This window comes from Hevea brasiliensis, chromosome 11 (assembly GCF_030052815.1).
Source record: "Hevea brasiliensis isolate MT/VB/25A 57/8 chromosome 11, ASM3005281v1, whole genome shotgun sequence".
NCBI classification, from domain to species: Eukaryota; Viridiplantae; Streptophyta; class Magnoliopsida; order Malpighiales; family Euphorbiaceae; genus Hevea; species Hevea brasiliensis.
In genome coordinates, this window is record NC_079503.1 from 71,325,441 (window position 1) to 71,345,054 (window position 19,614).

Consider the following 19,614-nt stretch of genomic DNA (forward strand, 5'->3'; position numbering starts at 1 on the left):
ACTACAGGGATCTTAATAAAGCAAGTCTAAAAGATGATTTCCCTCTCCCCCACATTGATGTGTTAGTAGACAATGCTGCGGGATTGGGCAGGTGCTCATGCATTGATGGGGCATCTGGGTACAATCAAATCCCAATGGATGAGGAAGACAAAGAAAAAACCGCTTTTATCACTCAATGGGGAGTATTGTGCTATCAAGTCATGCCTTTGGTTGAAGAATCTTTGGTGCCACCTATCGGTAGCGCTATGGTCACATTATTCCACGATATGATGCATAAAGAGGTGGAAGTGTATGTGGATGATATGATCATTAAATCCAGGGGAAAGGAAAGCCATGTGCAGGTGCTGAGGAAAGTATTTGAGAGACTCAGGAAATATCAGTTGAAACTGAACCCTGCCAAATGCATATTCGGAGCTAGGTCAGGAAAATTGTTGGGATTCATAGTAAGAGAGAAGTGAATATAAGTAGACCAAGACAATGTTCGAGCTATTCTAGAAATGCCATCCCAAAAATAGAAAGGGAGGTGCGTGAGTTTACAGGAAAATTGAACTACATATCAAGATTTATTTCTAATCTCACCGCTAAAGCCGAGCCTATTTTTAAACTACTCGAAAGAACAACACCACCCAATGGGATTCAGTTTGTCAAGAGGCTTTTGAGAAAATCAAGCAGTACTTGTCAAACCCACCAGTGTTGGTTCCGCCAGTGGCGGGAAGACCTCTGATCCTGTATATGGCAGTCCAGCAAAATTCCATGGGGTGTGTTTTGGACAACATGGCGATATTGGTAGAAAGGAGAGGGCTATTTATTACTTGAGCAAAAGTTCAATGATTGTGAGTCAAGATACTCTTTCTTAGAAAAGACTTGCTGCGCATTAGCACAGACGGCGAATCGCCTCAAGCACTACATCTTTGAATCACAAGACATGGCTCATCTCGGGATGGATCCTATCAAATATGTATTCGAAAGCCCATTCGTGCGGTAGGATAGCTAAATGGCGGTCATACTCTCCTAATATGACATAGTCTATATGACCCGGAAAGTGGTGAAAGGTAGTGTAATCGCTGACCTCCTAGCAGAGAATCCTATCCAGGATTATGAAGCTCTGGATTTGGAGTTCCCTGATGAGCACATTAATGAAGTAGACTGCGAAGAAGAGGACCAGCCGATGTATGGGAAATGTATTTACGGATTTGTCAATTTGTCAGATAATGGAATTGGAGTGTATTGATATCCCGGATGGAAAGCACTTCCGATAGCCATTAAGTTGAGATTTGTTGCACCAACAACGTCGCAGAATATGAAGCTTGTGTGAGGGGTCTACAGGCTGCAATCAAAATGAAGATCAGGAAGTTGGAAGTATATGGAGACTCAGCCCTGATTATATACCAAGTCAAGGGAGAATGGCAAACCAAGGATCCCAAGCTAATCCCATATCAGAAGTACTTACTGGAGCTGATTAAAAAATTCGAAGAGATCTCTTTCACTCACCTTAGTAGAGACAAGAATCAATTTGCTGATGCTTTAGCTACTCTAGCCGTTATGGCTCAAATCGAAGAAGGGCAGATGGCTCAGATATTGAAGATTAAGGCAAGGAATGAGCCAGCTTATTGCTTCATGATTGAGGAAGAACCCGACGGTAAACCTTGGTATCATGACATCCTGGTCTACTGCAGAACCAGAGAATTCCCCTCAGGGGCAAACCGAAACGAAAAGAGGATGCTTCGGAGATTAGCATTGGGATACTTCCCCAGTGGTGAAACCCTATACAAGAGAGGGTCCAACGGTGAACTATTGAGATGTGTGGATGCAAAAGAGGCAAAGAAAATCCTTTTTGAGACGCATGAGGGAAACTGCGCAACCCATGCCAATGGGCACATGATGGCTAAGCAAATCACGACGGAGATATTTTGGTCTACAATGGAAAAGGATTGCATCGAATATTTCCGAAAATGCCATAAGTGTCAAATCTATGCAGATCCGATAAATGTGCCACCTCACAAGTTGTTCAACCTCGTCTCGCCATGGCCTTTCGCAATGTGGGGCATCGATGTGATTGGTCCCATCAATCCCAAGGCATCCAATGGGCACAGATTCATCCTTGTGGCCATCGACTATTTCTCCAAGTGGGTCGAGGCGACATCCTATGCGCACATCACACAGAACACGTTTCTCAAATTCCTCAGAAATAATATCATCTGCCGGCATGGTCTCCCCAATGAAATCGTCACTGACAACGCCAAGAATCTGAATGGCCCGAAGATCCAGAAATTGTGTGATCAATACAAAATCCGACACCTCAATTCCTCCCCATACCGTCCCCAGATGAATGGAGCGGTGGAGGCTGCGAACAAAAATCTCAAGAGAATAATCCGGAAAATGACGGTCACGTATAGGGATTGGCATGACATGCTTCCCTACGCTCTCCACGCATATCGAACTTCTGTAAGAACCTCAACTGGGGCAACTCCATACTCACTGGTTTACGGGATGGAAGCGGTATCACCTATTGAAGTTGAAATTCCTTCCCTCAGGATTCTGACGGAATCAGGGATTAAGGAGTCGGAATGGATCGATCAAGGTTGGATCGATTAGACTTCTTTGGATGAGAAAAGGTTAGCGGCTGACATGTCATGGCGATTATACGGATGAGAATGGCTAGAGCATTTGACAAAGCGTTCGCCCACGCGAATTCCAACGGGGACCTAGTTACGAAGAAAGTGCTACCGAATCAAAATGATCCCGGGGCAAATGGTCACCAACCTACGAGGACCTTATGTGGTTAAAAGGCATTTTACGGAGGAGCCTTGATCTTGACCCACATGGGCGGTGAAGAGTTTAGAGACTGTGAATCGACAGTCGAGAGATACTATGCCTAAAAAAAAAAAAAAAAAAGGGTAGGGTGAAAACCGAAAGGGCGCTCCTAGCAAAATGTGTGAAAAGAGGGTGAAAACCAGAGAGGGCTTATACATAAAATGAGTGAAGGATGAAAACCGAAAGGGCATCTGAAAAAGTGAGTTAAAAAAAAAAAAAAAAAAAAATCTAGGGGTGAAAACCGAAAGGGCATCCAGAACAAAAGGGAGAAATAAGGAATGGGGCATGAAATCAGGATGAAGAGGAAACTGTCACGGCATAAGGCTTCAGAGAACTCGAAATAATGGCAGTTAAGGGATTTCAAAATCAGCCACGGGAATATGTGAGATCTATCCTTTTACCCTTATTATTTGTATCTTCTTCTTTGTTTATATTAATAAAATCACACTTCATTCTCCATGTTTCTATCTTTCCCTTATATTTATCTTTCTGCAATCTCGTTATTTAATGAGCTATTTAAATCAGTTAAAATTTTTGCCATAAGATTAAGATTTGACAATTGATAACCTCACGTACTTTACTATGAGATTTGCATGGAATGACCTAAAAAAAAAAAAAAACTAGAGGTGAAAACCTGAAAGGGCACTTCTAGTCATATAGACGAAGGGGAAGTAAAAACCCGCAAGGGTGCTTTTCGGGAGAAAGTAAAAGAAATCAGAAATGGGGCATTTGAAAAGTGGGGTCATAGGTCAAGTCTTGCAACTCGTCCTCCATTAATCTTTGGCCTTCGGGATTCGGTTAAGTACACTTCATACTGTAAGAACTGCTCTTTTCCGGATTAGGCTAGCTTTGTAAGTGCAATTTAAATTTCCTGTTATCAACCTCTGGTTCCTTGATCTAAGTTGATTGTAATTTCATGCAATTTACATTTCCTATTATCAACCTCTGGTTCCTTGATCTAAGTTGATTTTAATTTCATGCAATTTATATTTGCTGTTATCAACCTCTGGTTCCTTGATCTAAGTTGATTTTAATTTCATGCAATTTAAATTTCCTGTTATCAACCTCTGGTTCCTTGATCTAAGTTGATTTTAATTTCCTGCAATTTACATTTCCTGTTATCAACCTCTGGTTCCTTGATCTAAGTTGATTTTAATTTCCTGCAATTTACATTTCTTGTTATCAACCTCTGGTTCCTTGATCTAAGTTGATTTTAATTTCCTGCAATTTAAATTTCCTGTTATCAACCTCTGGTTCCTTGATCTAAGTTGATTTTAATTTCATGCATTTACATTTCCTGTTATCAACCTCTGGTTCCTTGATCTAAGTTGATTTTAATTTCCTGCAATTTACATTCCATGTTATCAACCTCTGGTTCCTTGATCTAAGTTGATTTTAATTACCTGCAATTTAAATTTCCTGTTATCAACATTTCCTGTTATCAACCTCTGGTTCCTTGATCTAAGTTGATTTTAATTTCCTGTTATCAACCTCTGGTTCCTTGATCTAAGTTGATTTTTATTTCTTTCAATTTAAATTTCCTGTTATCAACCTCTGGTTCCTTGATCTAAGTTGATTTTAATTTCTTGCAATTTAAATTTCTGTTATCAACCTCTGGTTCCTTGATCTAAGTTGATTTTAATTTCCTGCAATTTAAATTTCTGTTATCAACCTCTGGTTCCTTGATCTAAGTTGATTTTAATTTCCTGCAATTTAAATTTCTGTTATCAACCTCTGGTTCCTTGATCTAAGTTGATTTTAATTTCCTGCAATTTAAATTTCCTGTTATCAACCTCTGGTTCCTTGATCTAAGTTGATTTTAATTTCCTGCAATTTTAAATTTCATGCAATTTAAATTTCCAGTTATCAACCTCTGGTTCCTTGATCTAAGTTGATTTTAATTTCCTGCAATTTAAATTTCCTGTTATCAACCTCTAGTTCCTTGATCCAAGTTGATTTTAATTTAACTTATGTTGTCGATTTCTAGGTCACCAATTTAAGTGTGCTTTAGCTCCTAACCCGAACACCTAATCGTCCAAAATATGGTGCGAATCTTTACATAATTCCTACAGGAAATTTTCCTTTAATAGAAATTATGTAAAGAGAGCATGTCGACACCATATTTTGGCGATCCCCAAAATCAATAAAACTTTGGATGACCTCGATTACTAAGTCTCCTTTTGTGACTAATCACATTTCCGATCTCTCTTTGATAAGCAGTCACATTTCCGATCTCTCCTCACAAAGAATTAAATCAATGCTAAGTCCTCACATCGATCAAAGCCTTACAGTCTATTAAATCGCTCACCGATCTCTCAGACCGTTGTAGTATAAGCGAAGTGAACTAGATCTTTTCTTACCAGTTTATTGCGATCTCCCTTTCAAAAGTTTAAGAGCTAAGGATTTGGTCCGGTTTAATGTGGATTACGATCTTAAGTGTTCAAGTCAAATTAACAATTTTAATCAAGTACCGTTCAGCATTTCTTCCCTACCGATCTCATGCTCATTGTGTTTTCCGATCTCTCACACTTAGGTTAATAATCATTTTCAGTTATTTCAACATACTCAGACAATCAAGTGTTTAATAATTTAGAAATTTTCCAATCATAACTATTCATCGAACAAAAAAGGGCATTCCACTTCATTTCATTTCAAAAATTTGTACAAGTCATTCGGCTGGGGGATCACCCCCAGCCTGATCTACATTTTGCTCATTTTCTCTCTCATCCTCAGCCTCCTCTTCGCTTTCCTCCTCGCCGGGAGCAGTCGGCCATCCAAGAGAAGTCCTCCTGCAGGTAATGCTTTGGAGCTCGGCCAAGAGATCCTTGTGAGCGTTCACATAAGCACCGGCTATTCCTGTCACCATCTCTTCATCTTTTGCCTTAAGCTCCTCAGCAAGGTGAGCGACCTGAGCAGCTTCGTTGGCCCGGAGTGCCTGGACTTCTCTAAGAGCATGATCCCTTTCTGCCAGAACATGAGTCTGTTCGGCCAGCTTATCCTCATAGTACTTCATACGCCCCTCAATTTGAGATATGTAATCCTGAGCGGATGAGAGTTGGGATCGGAGGGATGCCACTTCTTGACTCTTCTTCTCGACCTCCTTACCCAGGCGGTGAGCCTTTTCCGAACTATGTGTTGGTTCACCAAGCACTCTACATTGGACTCATGGATCGGGTTAGGATGTCGTCAAGATTGTCAGGACGATCTGTCCCGATCCTCGAAGGCGGATGGAAGACCCCAAGACTTTGGCAAAATCGGGGTTCTCTCGAGCAGTCGGTTGTTCTCTAGGAAGCAATGATCGGTGCTTGGCGCCACGAGAAGGGGGCCTCGTAGGAGGTCAAGCGACCCCCTTACGTGCTTGGAGCAAGCTGGAGGAGGTGGAGGCGGCTCTTCTGTTGAGGAGGAGATCGGACGGCCGGTGATCGGCGGCCAGAAGGTCGGGCGGGCCTCCTGTATCTCCCGGGTTCATGGCGGGTGTTTGAAGTAGTCTTGCGCTTCATCTCCTTTATTTTAGGAAATCTCTCTCTCCTTCTTCCGCTTCCTGGAACCTTCACCACCCGCCATACCTACACAAAAAAGAGGTCAGTGAGATCGCTAAGGTCCAAAGATCTGAGAAATAGAAAATACCGATGCCAAGATCAGAGAGCTGAAGCCAGTGCTTTTCGCGTGATCAACTCCATCGTCCAATGATGCGGCTCGGCGATCCCGCATCTAAGCGAGTACTTTTGAGTGGCGGCATTCTTGACTCCATCACTATTAGGCTTTCCTCCTTGTTCGGGTGTCGGCCGGAATCAAGGGCCTGGTGCCACCGCTACGGGGAAGTCCTCAAGCGGTCGGATTTTGCTCCTCGGAATGAAGAAGCGGTTCTTCCAATTCTTAAGGGAGGAGGAAGATCGGTGAAGAGCCCGCAATGAGGCTTCACTGAAAGAGCCAATGCTCGTCGTCCTTTGTGAGTTGCTGTGCGATTCGGCGAACACCTTAGCCGTAGGTCTGATTCCCTTAGCTCGGCACAGGCCTCGGAAGGCTACCAAGATCCGCCACGAGTTAGGGTGAATTTGGGCGATGCACACTCTGTGGAATTTTAGGACCTCCTTGAAGAAGTCGTCCAGAGGGAACCGAAGACCAGCCTTTAACTGTTCCTCGTATACCATCGCCATGTCATTCTCTTCAAAGGAGTGATCAGCTCGGTGATCGCCGTGACACCGAATAAGTTCATATGAATCGGGCTCAATGTTGTACTCCTGGCTAAACGATTGCAGATCAGATTCTTACAAGATCGATGGCAGCTCGTCCATAGGAAGATTCTCCATCCCTGAAGGAGGTGCATGCCTTGATGGTGCGATCCGCCCCAGTGAGCGGAGACCCTAGGAGGTTACGGTTGTGCGCTCGGCCCGACCACCTCTTCTTCATCGACGACCATGAAACATGGGCGGAAGGTGGGCTTGCCACTCTCGACCTTGGCGCGCTCATTTTAAGGAAAACAAAGAACTTAAAGCTAAAGAAGGATTAAAACCCTTACAGGAGCTTGAGCGAGTCGGAAGAGCTTGAAAAATCGGGAGAATTTTGGAATTGCTCGCGAGACGAGAAAATGGCATAAGTAAGAAAATGGCTAACCCTTACCCCTATTTATACTCGTCCGAGCATTTAATGCTCACGATGTCCCAGGCAATGCATCGGTTAACGGGATTCGCCGGCTGTTCTGACACGTCTCTCAAATTCCATAAAGAGAACGGCTAATTAGAGATCGGCATATTAAGATAAATGTTTTGAATTGTGGATCGATTAAGGGTTGTTGATTAGGAACGGATCGGATAAACACATCAGAGATCGGAAAATAATCAATGCAATAATAGCAAGATGAGAATTGACTTTTATTTCCAAAAGATCGGATTACATCATTTGGGCGATCTCTAGGGATCGGAATTATAGAGATCGGAACATGGGGGATCAGCATGAGAGATCGGAATAGGAGCATGGGAGGGATCGGAAGGCAAAAAGAATAAGACAAATCCCAAATAATCGTCGTCAGAATCGGGTAGAGGTAGTTAAAGCGTGGCGACGAGATCTCCACATGCGCCTAAGAATCGCCACAATCTTGTGCAGTGCGGGGTATGTCATGACAGTCCTATACATCCCAATCTCCACCGTTGATTTCACTTGTAAGGACGAACCCGGAGCCCTTGGATCAAGAGAGGAGACGACAAGACCAGCGCCTTTTGCTCTTAGCCCTCAGATCGCTCCGGACAAGTGGATTTGAGACCGTCAGATTGAAAGAAGAAAAGGACAAATATTCTGAAGAATAATCTCAGCCGTTCATTTTGGTTATCTTTAATTCTCAAGCATCCGATCATGTCCTTCAAAATCTTGACCCTCCATCTCCCTCAAAATAAATCCTGACCCTTCATGGGAGCACGATTCCTATAAATACCTGCATGAAAAACTGTTCAAAGGACGGGCAAAAAGAGAGGTAGTTATTATAGCGGAAGAACTCTGAAACTTCATTCAGTTTGTTACTCTGCTACTTAGAAGTGTTGATTAGAAAGACTTTTGAAACTAGTTTTCTAAAGTGTTTTCTTGAAAAGGATTCTGAATACTGGAACTCTAAATTTTCAGTTTGTTCATTATCTGGTCACACTCTCACTTTGACCCTTTATCAGCTCTGGTTTCATTCCCATTGTCCAACCTCATCTTCATTCCACTCGGTTTTTATCTTAATCTGATTGCATTTTAGCTAAGCACCCTTTAGTTCACGATGAACATCAACCCTCAGGCTAATCAATCCGCTGCCTTATCACAATTCATCACCCCGTAGTTATTTCAATAGATTTGGCTCCTTACAGGTAAGAGCTCATATTGCATTTTATTAATTTGTTTACGTTTCACACTTTCTTTGTTCTTCTTACATATGCGATTTTCTCCAAGTTCATTTTGTGCAAAAGAACCCCAAAGAACGTTATTCTCGAGTTATCTCTTTAGTGATCAGTCCATCATTTTATTAATCTTCGTCATTTCTGAATGCAAGTTTTCTAGTAGCGTGTAAGTAGTTGGGTAAAGCGTAGGTAGCGCAATTTAAGGGTCTCTTTTAAAGAAAGAGCACGAATAACACGTCGGAAATAGCCAAACTATTAAGTGACGTGGCAATTCGGCAAGATGCCATAAAGTGGAATAAGACCAAAGTATAAGTAATAGATCGGACATTAATAGGTATTGGTAAGATGACTACATGGAAGGTCGGTAAATCAAGTCTAATATCCCCATTTAGTCACAAGGTATCAAGCTTTATTTGAAAGAAGCCTTAGCTTTAGGCTCTTTGACATCTTAAAATTTGGGAGATTAAAAGGCTCTTATGACATGTGCTGTTAATCTAACAGAGATCGGAGGAGAGTTCTTATCCGGTCTCAACTCAAAATTTTAATAAATATTAAATAGAGATCGGAAGAGAGTTCTTATCCGGTCTCAACTCAAAATTTTAATAATATTAAATAGAGATCGGAAGAGAGTTCTTATCCGGTCTCAACTCAAAATTTTAATAAATATTTAATAGAGATCGGAAGAGAGTTCTTATCCGGTCTCAACTCAAAATTTTAATAAATATTAAATAGAGATCGGAAGAGAGTTCTTATCCGGTCTCAACTCAAAATTTTTATAAATATTAAATAGAGATCGGAGGAGAGTTCTTATCCGATCTCAACTCAAAATTTTAATAAATATTTAAGAGTTCGGAGAAGAGTTCTTATCCAATTCTTAAATTAAATTTTAATAAAATAGTTCTTTTAAATAAGATTAACATGAAACAATAACTCACTAAGGTTGTCTCATTTGCTTATGTATCTGGGTGATCCAAATTTAGTGAAAAATCAAATGTTCCTTTAGTCAAAAGGATTAACATGTCCATTCAAGCCCTCCTAACTAATGCAAAATTAAATCTGCTTACCCTTATTAAGGGACGAGGTGGGGTGCCTAACACCTTCCCCACCCGTTTACGGACCCCGAACCTAGAATCTCTGTCTTGAAGTGGTTTCATTTCAATCTATTTTCACAAATGGTTTTCTTTAGTTTCCCTCAAAACTAAGGTGGCGACTCCTCACTCTTTCCCACTTCGGTGAGGGTTCGTTCAGACGATCGCAAAACCCCTTGCGACAGCTTGGCGACTCCATTGGGGATATCAATATCCGAATTTAACCCCGGTCTAGAGGTCTAAAAAGTAGATTTAATTTTCCAATCAAATTATAGTTAGGTGGGCTCACCCGGCGATAGTTTACATGTTAGTTTTTGTTTATTCCTACTAACTGTTCCTCTTGTTTTGCTTGTTTTATCCTCCTTACAGTGCTCTTCGTTTTGAAAAAAAAGGAAAAAGGAAAAATGGAAAGAATAAAATCCCCTGAATTGGGAAGAGGTAAAGATGTCCCTTCACACACTGAACACTCACACGATGTCCTCACACACTTTGGTCCTATACCCGGGCTTTCTTACCATTTTAGGAAAGTAGGAGGGGGTCATGTAGCGGTACCCGTGGGTTTTACCCCGTTAGTATCCGTGAAGGCTTCTACTCAGATTGAAACTCGTTCTATCCACTGTAATACTCGTGGAATTTTCCCGATAATATCATGGTTATAGAACGGGGCTCTACTGTTACAGTAGGGACAATTTGGGAACCTGTGACTTTTAGAAAATTAGACCTTGAGCTAAACTATCACAATAGCTGAAAGCCGTAGTAAGCTACCTTATAAGATAGAACTATCCAATTAGGTAGCACTCATCCGATATCAGGAGTCTCCCTATGTTAGGACAAAAGGGGCATACTTGCTCTTACCCTGTTCTGCTTTAATTTCCTTTTGTTCGTTTTTGTGAGGGTAATCTTGAATTCTACTGAAACACCTACACATTTTCCTACTTTGATAAATGTGTATGTGTCACCTATATGATATGATTCAAAATTACCCAAATTTATGTTGCTAACGAGTTTTTCCGCAGGCATCACCAATCCAAGAGTCTGTGGAAAAGATAAGGCATCATTTTTATCATGGCATCCTCGAGTCAGTCGGCAGAAAAAGTTCAGAATGCTAAACTTTGGTCCGATTCAACTCATACTCCAGTACCCTCGCAAAATAATGTTTCCAAGGCACATGCTAGCTTACTACCCTCATGGGATCTGAATAAAATTGAGGTCAGAATGAACAGCCTCGAGTGTCTGTCTAATGGATGGAGGTCATTTCCGATCAGTCAAGGCACGATTTGAAAGGAAATACGGGAAAATTGCAACCTAATGCGAGTCAAGGTCCAAATCCGGCATTAAAGGCCATCTTTGTCGATTTGGAATCGTAAGTCAGGGTATTCTCTTTCAATGACATTGATCTGATTCCCACTATGGAAGAATATCGGGCATTCTTGGAGATTCCTTACTCAACACAGAATCGGATCTACCTACACCTTGAGCATAGGCGGACACAGAAACGATTAACACATTTGTTGGGTATTCCTTCGGAGGAGGCAAAGTCAAAAGAAGCGGTCAAAGGAAACACGCATGGATGGTATTGGACCTACCTCGAAGCGGTTAGATCAATTCCTCGAGAAAGCGATGGGATCAAGCTTGAGCACTTCGCATTGGGAATCTATGGCTTGATTTTGTTCCCGGGACCATTAGGAATCATAACCTGCAGCACGGTGGAAGTATTCTGGGCTGTAGAAAGGCAGAAGGTCAATCCGATACCGGCAATTCTTGCGGAGACCTTATTAACCCTTACCTACTGCAGACAACAGGGTAAAGGGCCCATCAAGTGTTGTTCTCAATTGTTATATCTCTGGATTATCAGTCACATATGCCCTGTGGAGACAAAGGGATTGACTTGGTACCTTGACCAGCCTCCCATCGAGAAGATGACCCGGTTAATAATCAGTCCGAAGAATGAACAGCAGTGGCGGAAACAGATTTTGGGTTTCAATAGCCATGATTATTGTTGGAGGAAGCTGTGGGCGTCAGGACAATCCGTTTTGATCAGCAAGGGAGGAAATCAGTCGGTATCCCTGATCGGAGTAACCGGATACACAAGTTACACTCCGGCCTTGGTAATGAGGCAGTTTGGCTCAACACAGTCCAGAATCGACATTGAAGAATATCACCAAGGTCATTTCTACCATGAGCTCAAGGAAGAGGAAGGGTTGAAAATGGCTCGCAAGTCTTGGGAGAACATCACTCTGGTGGAGAGATCGCCTAAAGGCCCAAGCGCCTCGGGCGATTATCTTAAATGGAGAGCTGACAGGGACCGAGAATACTTAACTACAGAATTCGAAGACAGCGATCCGCACCGAGATGTCCTATTAAAAGAAGCTGATGATCACTTGGTTGACTCGCTACAAAAGGCAAATACCGAGAACTCGCAACTGCAAGAACAAATAAAATAGTTGGAGGACAAACAGCAGATTCTCAAGAGGAAAGTAAGAAGGCTCAGGGAAGGGGCAAGGGCCAAAAAGATGGGTTTTGAAGAGCAAGAGATACGGTGGGAAAAGGAAAAAAACTCTCTCCACGCTGTAATGAAAGAAGTAGAAGCACAGAATAGTAAGCTTCAGGAAAAGATAAAATACCAAGAGATACTCGTTGAAGAGTATAAACAGGAAAACAAAAAGAAAAAGCTTGAATTAAAAGAACAGGCACTACTCATCAACGATATCTTGAAAGAATGTGCTAAGGAAAGGAAGGAGAAAGAAAGACAAGCTGCTCTCTATCAAGAGTTGAAAGAGAATGTTGACCAGCTGGAGAGAACGATAGCACAGGGAAAGCAAGAACTCTTACCTGAATCCGAGTATGCTCTGAAAGCATTCAACCCTGCCAAACAAGAAGAAAGGTTATATGAGTATCTCAGAAAATGTCATCTCATTATAAAGAACCTCCCTGAGCCTAGGCCAATGTAAAGAATACGGTGTACAAATTATTCAGTTAATGAAATGATTTTTGGATCATTGTTTAGCAAATTTGTGAATGAATAATATGACTCCCGTAGGAACTCCCTCGCTAGGGTTATATGAAAAATTGAATGCGCTATATGGACAGGTATCATAAATACGCATTCAATCCGGTCATTCACAGTCAGACTATTGAACGATGCCATGATAAAAGTGATGCAGTTATCCTTCAACAGATTTCATTTCTGGCTCTCAAATGCCACCGTATCCTTCGTCCACATCAGGACCCTATTTAATTTTGATCAAAATTCACTAAAAATTTCTTTTTTGACTCCTTACAGAAAAACAACATTGCTTCGAACAAGGCAAGTCTGACCAAGCACGCGATTCAACCCCAGCGAGTGTACTTAACAAGATCTCGAACAAGAAAACTAATGGAAGACCAGGAACAAGTACAGAACCTACAGGGGCAAGTGTCTGAACTAAAAGACCAGGTTTCAGAACTTATGAAACTGATGAGGGAGATGTCCCAAAGTAAGCCAGCTTCAGACCTTAACCTACCATTACCTCCCCCACCTCCTACAACGGTTGATTCTCACTACGCTTCAACCTCTTTCACTTTCCAGCCACCAATCCAGGATCCGACGGTCACTGTCAATCCGGTTCCACTAAATAATGAACCTCCTTTCTCTTATTACCCAACCATCCCGAATGCCGAACCATCCCTTTCGGTCCCGAACCCTCCAATTCATTCTGCCCCTCATTTCCCAGTCGGGGGAGTACCTCACACAATAGGAGGAGAAAGTAAGATGAGAGAAAATGAGAAGCTGTCCGCTCTGGAAGAGAGATTGAGAGCTATAGAGGGCCTGAATATGTATGGCTCAGTTGACGTGGCATCACTAAGATTAGTACCGGATATTGTGGTGCCGCACAAATTCAAGGTCCTCGATTTTGACAAGTATACTGGGAATTCGGACCCTCGAATTCATTTGGCCACCTATATTGCCAAGATGTCCTCTATGACAGATGATGACAGACTGTTAATCCACTTCTTTCACGAGAGCCTCTCTGGAGCAGCCCTGAGGTGGTGCGTTCAGTTAGACAGGAGCAAACTGCGCTCCTGGAAGGATTTAGCTGAGGCCTTTTTGAAGCAGTACAAATTTAACTGCGATGTGGCCCCCATAAGGAGGGATCTTCAAAATCTGGTGCAGAAAGACCAGGAAAGCTTCAAGGAGTATGCCCAGAGATGGAGAGAAAAGACGGCAGAAGTACATCCCCCGGTGACCGATAATGAGCTATGCTCTCTATTTATCGAAACTTTGAAGGCTCCCTACTTCAACTTGATGATTGGGAACACTTCCAACAGCTTCTCTGACATCATACAGGCCGGCGAAAGAATTGAGGCCAATCTAAGAATGGGACGGTTGCAGGAGTTGGCTGAGAACCCTGCGAAAAAGACTGCCAGCTTTGGCAAGAAGAAGGAGGGTGAGGTGCATTCCGTCACCCGTCAAAACAATTATTCCCCATTCCCTCAAAACAATTATCGGCCATATCCTCCCCCTCATGGCCAAATAGTCGCCAACATTTCACCTCCTTTCCCTAATTATCCACACCCACGCCCACAATACCCTTCACCTACAAATTACCAACCAAGACCATCTCTTCCTCCCGCTCAACCAAGACCACCACAAAACAACCCAAGACCTCCAAGGAACCCTGATCCACCTCTTCCCCTCCCTCTCAGTGAAATATACCGATGCACAGTGGTATAAACCAAATTGTACCAGTCCCCTTGGGCAGATCCGGTAGCCGTATCCCAGGTGGTATGATGCCACTGCCCGTTGTGAGTACCATGGAGGGGCACAAAGGCATTCAACTGATAGCTGCGGGGCACTCAGAGGGAGAGTGCACGCTTTAATCCGAAACGGGTGGCTGAAAATTGAGGGAAATGGTTCCCTCCTCAATGTTACCTCAAACCCACTGCCTAACCATAATGCGGGCAGTGGTGTAAATATGATTGAGTCTGATGGAGAAGGATCAACACCAGAAGGGGACAAGCTGGTTCCTTACTTTAAAGAAATTTTTGCTGCGGCAATGAGGGAAGGCTACCTTTGCCCTCAGGTAACGGGAGTAAAAGAATGTATGGGGTGTCCTTATCATGGAGGGGCAACCGATCATGAGCTGCGAGATTGTGAGGGATTCAGGCAAGAGGTTCAGAACTTGTTGTCTCTCAAGGTTCTGAGATGCCAGACAAGGTCGAAGATGGAGGAGGGAGTGAACACCACTAGATACAGCCAGAATGCTTCTACCTCCAAACCCAGAATCACCTTTTCACCCCCAGTAGCCTCGCCGCCTGTAACGGTTATCCGAGCCCCATCTCAGCTCCCTATTACCAACACCCATGCCATACCTTGGAACTACAATTTCCAAGTCTTCACCCAAGGAGCGTTAAGCAGTACACCGGCTCCTAGCCTTGCTTCACCCCCGGCACCTCCTAAGCCATGTTTCACTCCTCATGAACACTTTGGATGACTTATGCGGACCTACCAGTGCTACTCCCCAGAATAATCCTCAACCTGTCGCTACCACAAAATCCTCCTCGCATGAGCAAGAAGTCGAGTTCATAACTCGAAGTGGGAGGTGTTACGTGAACGAAGAAAAAGAAAAGAGAAAAGGGAAAGTAAAGATGGGAGAGTCATCAAAGAATGCAGAAGATGAGGTTGAGAAGGCAGGGGAAGTAGAGCCTGTTGAGCATAAAGAGGAGGAGGAACTGCTGCTCCAAATAATGAAACAGAGCGAGTATGATGTGGTGGAGCAGTTGAGAAAGACACCTGCCCGAATTTCGCTGTTATCGCTGATCTTGAGTTCGGAAGTGCACCGACAAGCCTTGCAGAGAATCCTGGATCAGGCCTTTGTAAACCCCGACATTACTCCGGGGCAGTTTGAGAAGATAGTGGGACAAATCCAAGCATCCAGTTTTGTCACTTTCTCAGAAGACGAGATAGACCCTGCGGGTTTAAGCCATGTCGCAAGGGATTTTGCGGTCGCCTGGACGATCACTCACCGAAGTGGGAAAGAGTGAGAAGTCGCCACCTTAGTTTTGAGGGTAACTAAAGAAAACCATTTGTGAAGATAAATTGAAATAAAACCACTTCAAAACAGAGATTTTAGGTTCGGGGTCCGTAAACGGGTGGGGAAGGTGTTAGGCACCCCACCTCGTCCCTTAATAAGGGTAAGTAGATTTAACTTTGCATTAGTTAGAAGGGCTTGAATGGACATGTTGATCCTTTTGACTAAATTTGGATCTTTCACTAAATTTGGATCACCCAGATACATAAGTAAATGAGACAACCTTAGTGAGTTACTGTTGTAGGTTAATCTTATCTAAAAGAACTATTTTATTAAAATTTAATTTAAGAGTTGTATAAGAACTCTTCTCTGAACTCTTTAATATTTATTAAAATTTTGAGTTGAGACCGGATAAGAACTCTCCTCCGATCTCTATTAAATCATTAAAAATTTTGAGTTGAGACTGGATAAGAACTCTCCTCCGATCTCTATTTAATGCTTATTAAAATTTTGAGTTGAGACCGAATAAGGACTCTCTTCCGATCTCTATTAAATATTTATTAAAATTTTGATTTGAGACCGGATAAGAACTCTCCTCCGATCTCTATTAAGTATTTATTTAAAATTTCGTTTTGAGACCGGATAAGAACTCTCCTCCGATCTCTATTAAGTATTTATTTAAAATTTTGATTTGAGACCGGATAATAACTCTCCTCCGATCTCTATTAAGTATTTATTTAAAATTTTGATTTGAGACCAGATAAGAACTCTCTTCCGATCTCTTTTAAATTAACAGGAACCTGAATGGGATCTTTCCGATTTCCCGAATTTTAATTTCAGCTACATGTCGTAAGGTCCTAAAGCTAAGGATTATGGCGTTCTAAGGTGCCGGGGATAAGGCTTCTTTTGACTAATTGATATTTTGTGACTAAATAAGCGAAGCTGGACTGAATTTTGCTGACTTCCCCTAAGGTCACTTTACCAGTACCTATTAATGTCCGATCTATTCTGTTTTGTTTACTTTGGTTTTATTTCACTTTATGGCATCTTGTCGAATTGCCGTTTACGTTAGCCCAATATTGTGGCTATTTTCCTGACGTGTTGTTCAGGCTCTCTCTCTTAAAAGAGACCCTTAAGTTGCAGCTACCTACGTTTTACCCAACCACTTACACGTTACTAGGAGATAGAAAACTTGTATTCAGAAACGACGAAGGTTAATAAAACGATAGACTGATCACTAAAGAAATAAACTCGAGAGTAACATTCTTTAAGGTTCTTTGGCACTAAATGAACTGGGAGAAAATCACATGCATAAAAAAAAAGGCAAAGAAAATGCGAAAAGTAAACGTAAATACTTAACAAAACGGCAATATGAGCTCTTACCTGTAAGGAGCCAAATCTATTGAAATGACTACGGGGTGACAAATAGTAATAAGACAATGATCGATTAGCTTGAGGGCTGATGTTCTTTGTGAACTGAAGGGTGCTTAGCTAAAATGCAATCAGATTAAGATAAAAACCGAGTGAAATGAAGTTGAGCTTGAATAATGGGAATGAAGACAGAGATGATAAAGGGCTGAAAGTGAGAGTGTGACCAGATAATGAACAAACTGAAAATGTAGAGTTCAGATTATTGAATCCTTTTCAAGAAAACACTTCAGAAAACTAGTTTCAAAAGTCTTTCTAATCAAAACTTCAAAGTAGCAGAGTAACAAACTGAATCAAGTTTCAGAGTTCTTCCGCTATAATAACTACCTCTCTTTTTGCCGTCCCTTGAGCAGTTTTCATGCGGTATTTATAGGAATCGGGTGCTCCCCATGAAGGGTCGGGATTTATTTTGAGGAGATGGAGGGTCAAGATTTGAAGGACATGATCGGATGTTCAGAATTAAAGAGAATCAAAATGAATGGTGAGATCACTCTTGTAATATTTGTCCTTTTCTTCTTTCAATCTGATGGTCCCAAATCTTCTCGTCCGGAACGATCTGAGGGCTAAGAGCGAAAGACGCTGGTATTGTCATCTTCTCTCTTGATCCAAGGGTTCCGGGTTTGTCCTTACCAGTGAGATCAACGGTAGGGATTGGGATGTACAGGATCACATGACATACCACGCACTGTCGACGTGCGGGCGATTCTTAGGCGTGCGGTGGAGATCTCTGCGCAACGCTTTAACTACCTTAGCTCGATTACGGCAGCGGTTATTGGGATTTGTCTTATTCTTTTGCCTTCCGATCCCACCTCTTTCTGATCTCTTTCACATACTCTATTCCGATCATTCATGCTGCTCTCCTATATTCCGATCTATTATTCCGATCTTTCCCTTTCGTGTCCGTCTGGTCAAAGCATTAATTTCCTCGATTCGGCGTTAAGCCGTTTTCTACTCAGCAATAAATGCCCGTTTTCCCCTCTATATAACCCTGACGACAGAGACATTACCTGCCTCTGATTTTCCTCTCTTCATTCTTTCTTTTCGATTCTATTGCTCACGGTGGTCGTTCCGCCATGATTGTGGTTTTTGATCCCTCTCCGATGGACTTCCTTATTCCTCAACTGAAAATTTACGACCCCGGTGATCGCATAACCTTATCTGATGATGGTGAGAGGACTGGGTTAATTGACCGATCTGGATTGCGGACCTCGACCGCGCCGATCCCGACTTGTTCAACTGGCATGATCGACAAACTGATTTTGGTCGAGCAAATTGCTGATGCTCCGCTGACCCTTGGCGGTTGCTTCCTCAAGTTCATTCGGCTTCTCACCACATTGAGTGTTCCGACAGCGGATTAAGCTCCGATCGGCGACACCCTTGGGATCAGTTATAAACCTGGGACTCTTTAGATAGGATGTTCCACCGGTCTCTAGAGATCGCCCAAATGATGTAATCCTTCAATGTAATCAGATCTCTAGAGATCGCCCAAATGATGTAGTTAGACCTTCATTGTAATCCGATCCCTAGAGATCGCCCAAATGATGTAATCCGATCTTTCGGAAATAAAAATCTTGTTTCTCCAATTATTATCTTATTGATTATTTTCCGATCTCTGATATATTTGTCCGATCTGGTTCCTAACAAAACGACTCTTAACTAATCCTTCATTCAAAATATTCAACTTATTATGCCGATCTCCATTTAACCGATCTCCTTGGAATGTTCGAATATTTGAGAGAAGTGTCAGAACAGCTGGCGAGTCCCACCAATCGATGCGTTGCCTAGAACCTCGTGAGCATTAAATGCTCGGACAAGTATAAATAGGGGTGAGGGGTTAGCCATTTGCTCCTGTATGTCTTTTTCAATCTCTCGCTCACAACCTCAAAGTTCTCTCATTTGCTCAAGTTCTTCCGACGCCGATCAGACTCCGGTAAGGGCTTTGATCTTCTTTTTAGTTTAAGTTCTTTGTTTTCTTTGAAAATGAGTGGTGCCGAAGGTCAAAGAGCGGCGAGTCCTCCTTCCATTCAGTTCTCGTGGTCGTCTGACGAAGAAGAGGTGGTCGGGCCAAACGCGCAAACAGAACATCCTAGGGCCTCTGTTCCAGCTCGGGGGCGGATCGGACCATCAAGGCACGTACCTTCTTCAGGGAGGGAGAATCTCCCTATGGACGAGCTGCCATCGATCTTACAAGAGTCCGATCTACAATCGTTTAGCCAGGAGTACAATATTCGCCCTGATTCGTACGAACTTATCCGGTGCCACGGCGATCACCGAGTCGATCACTTCTTTGAAGAGAATGACCTGGTTATGGTATATGAGGAATAGTTAAAGGCCGGTCTTCGGTTCCCTCTGGATGACTTCTTCAAGGAGGTCCTAAAACTTCACCGGGTGTGCATTGCTCAA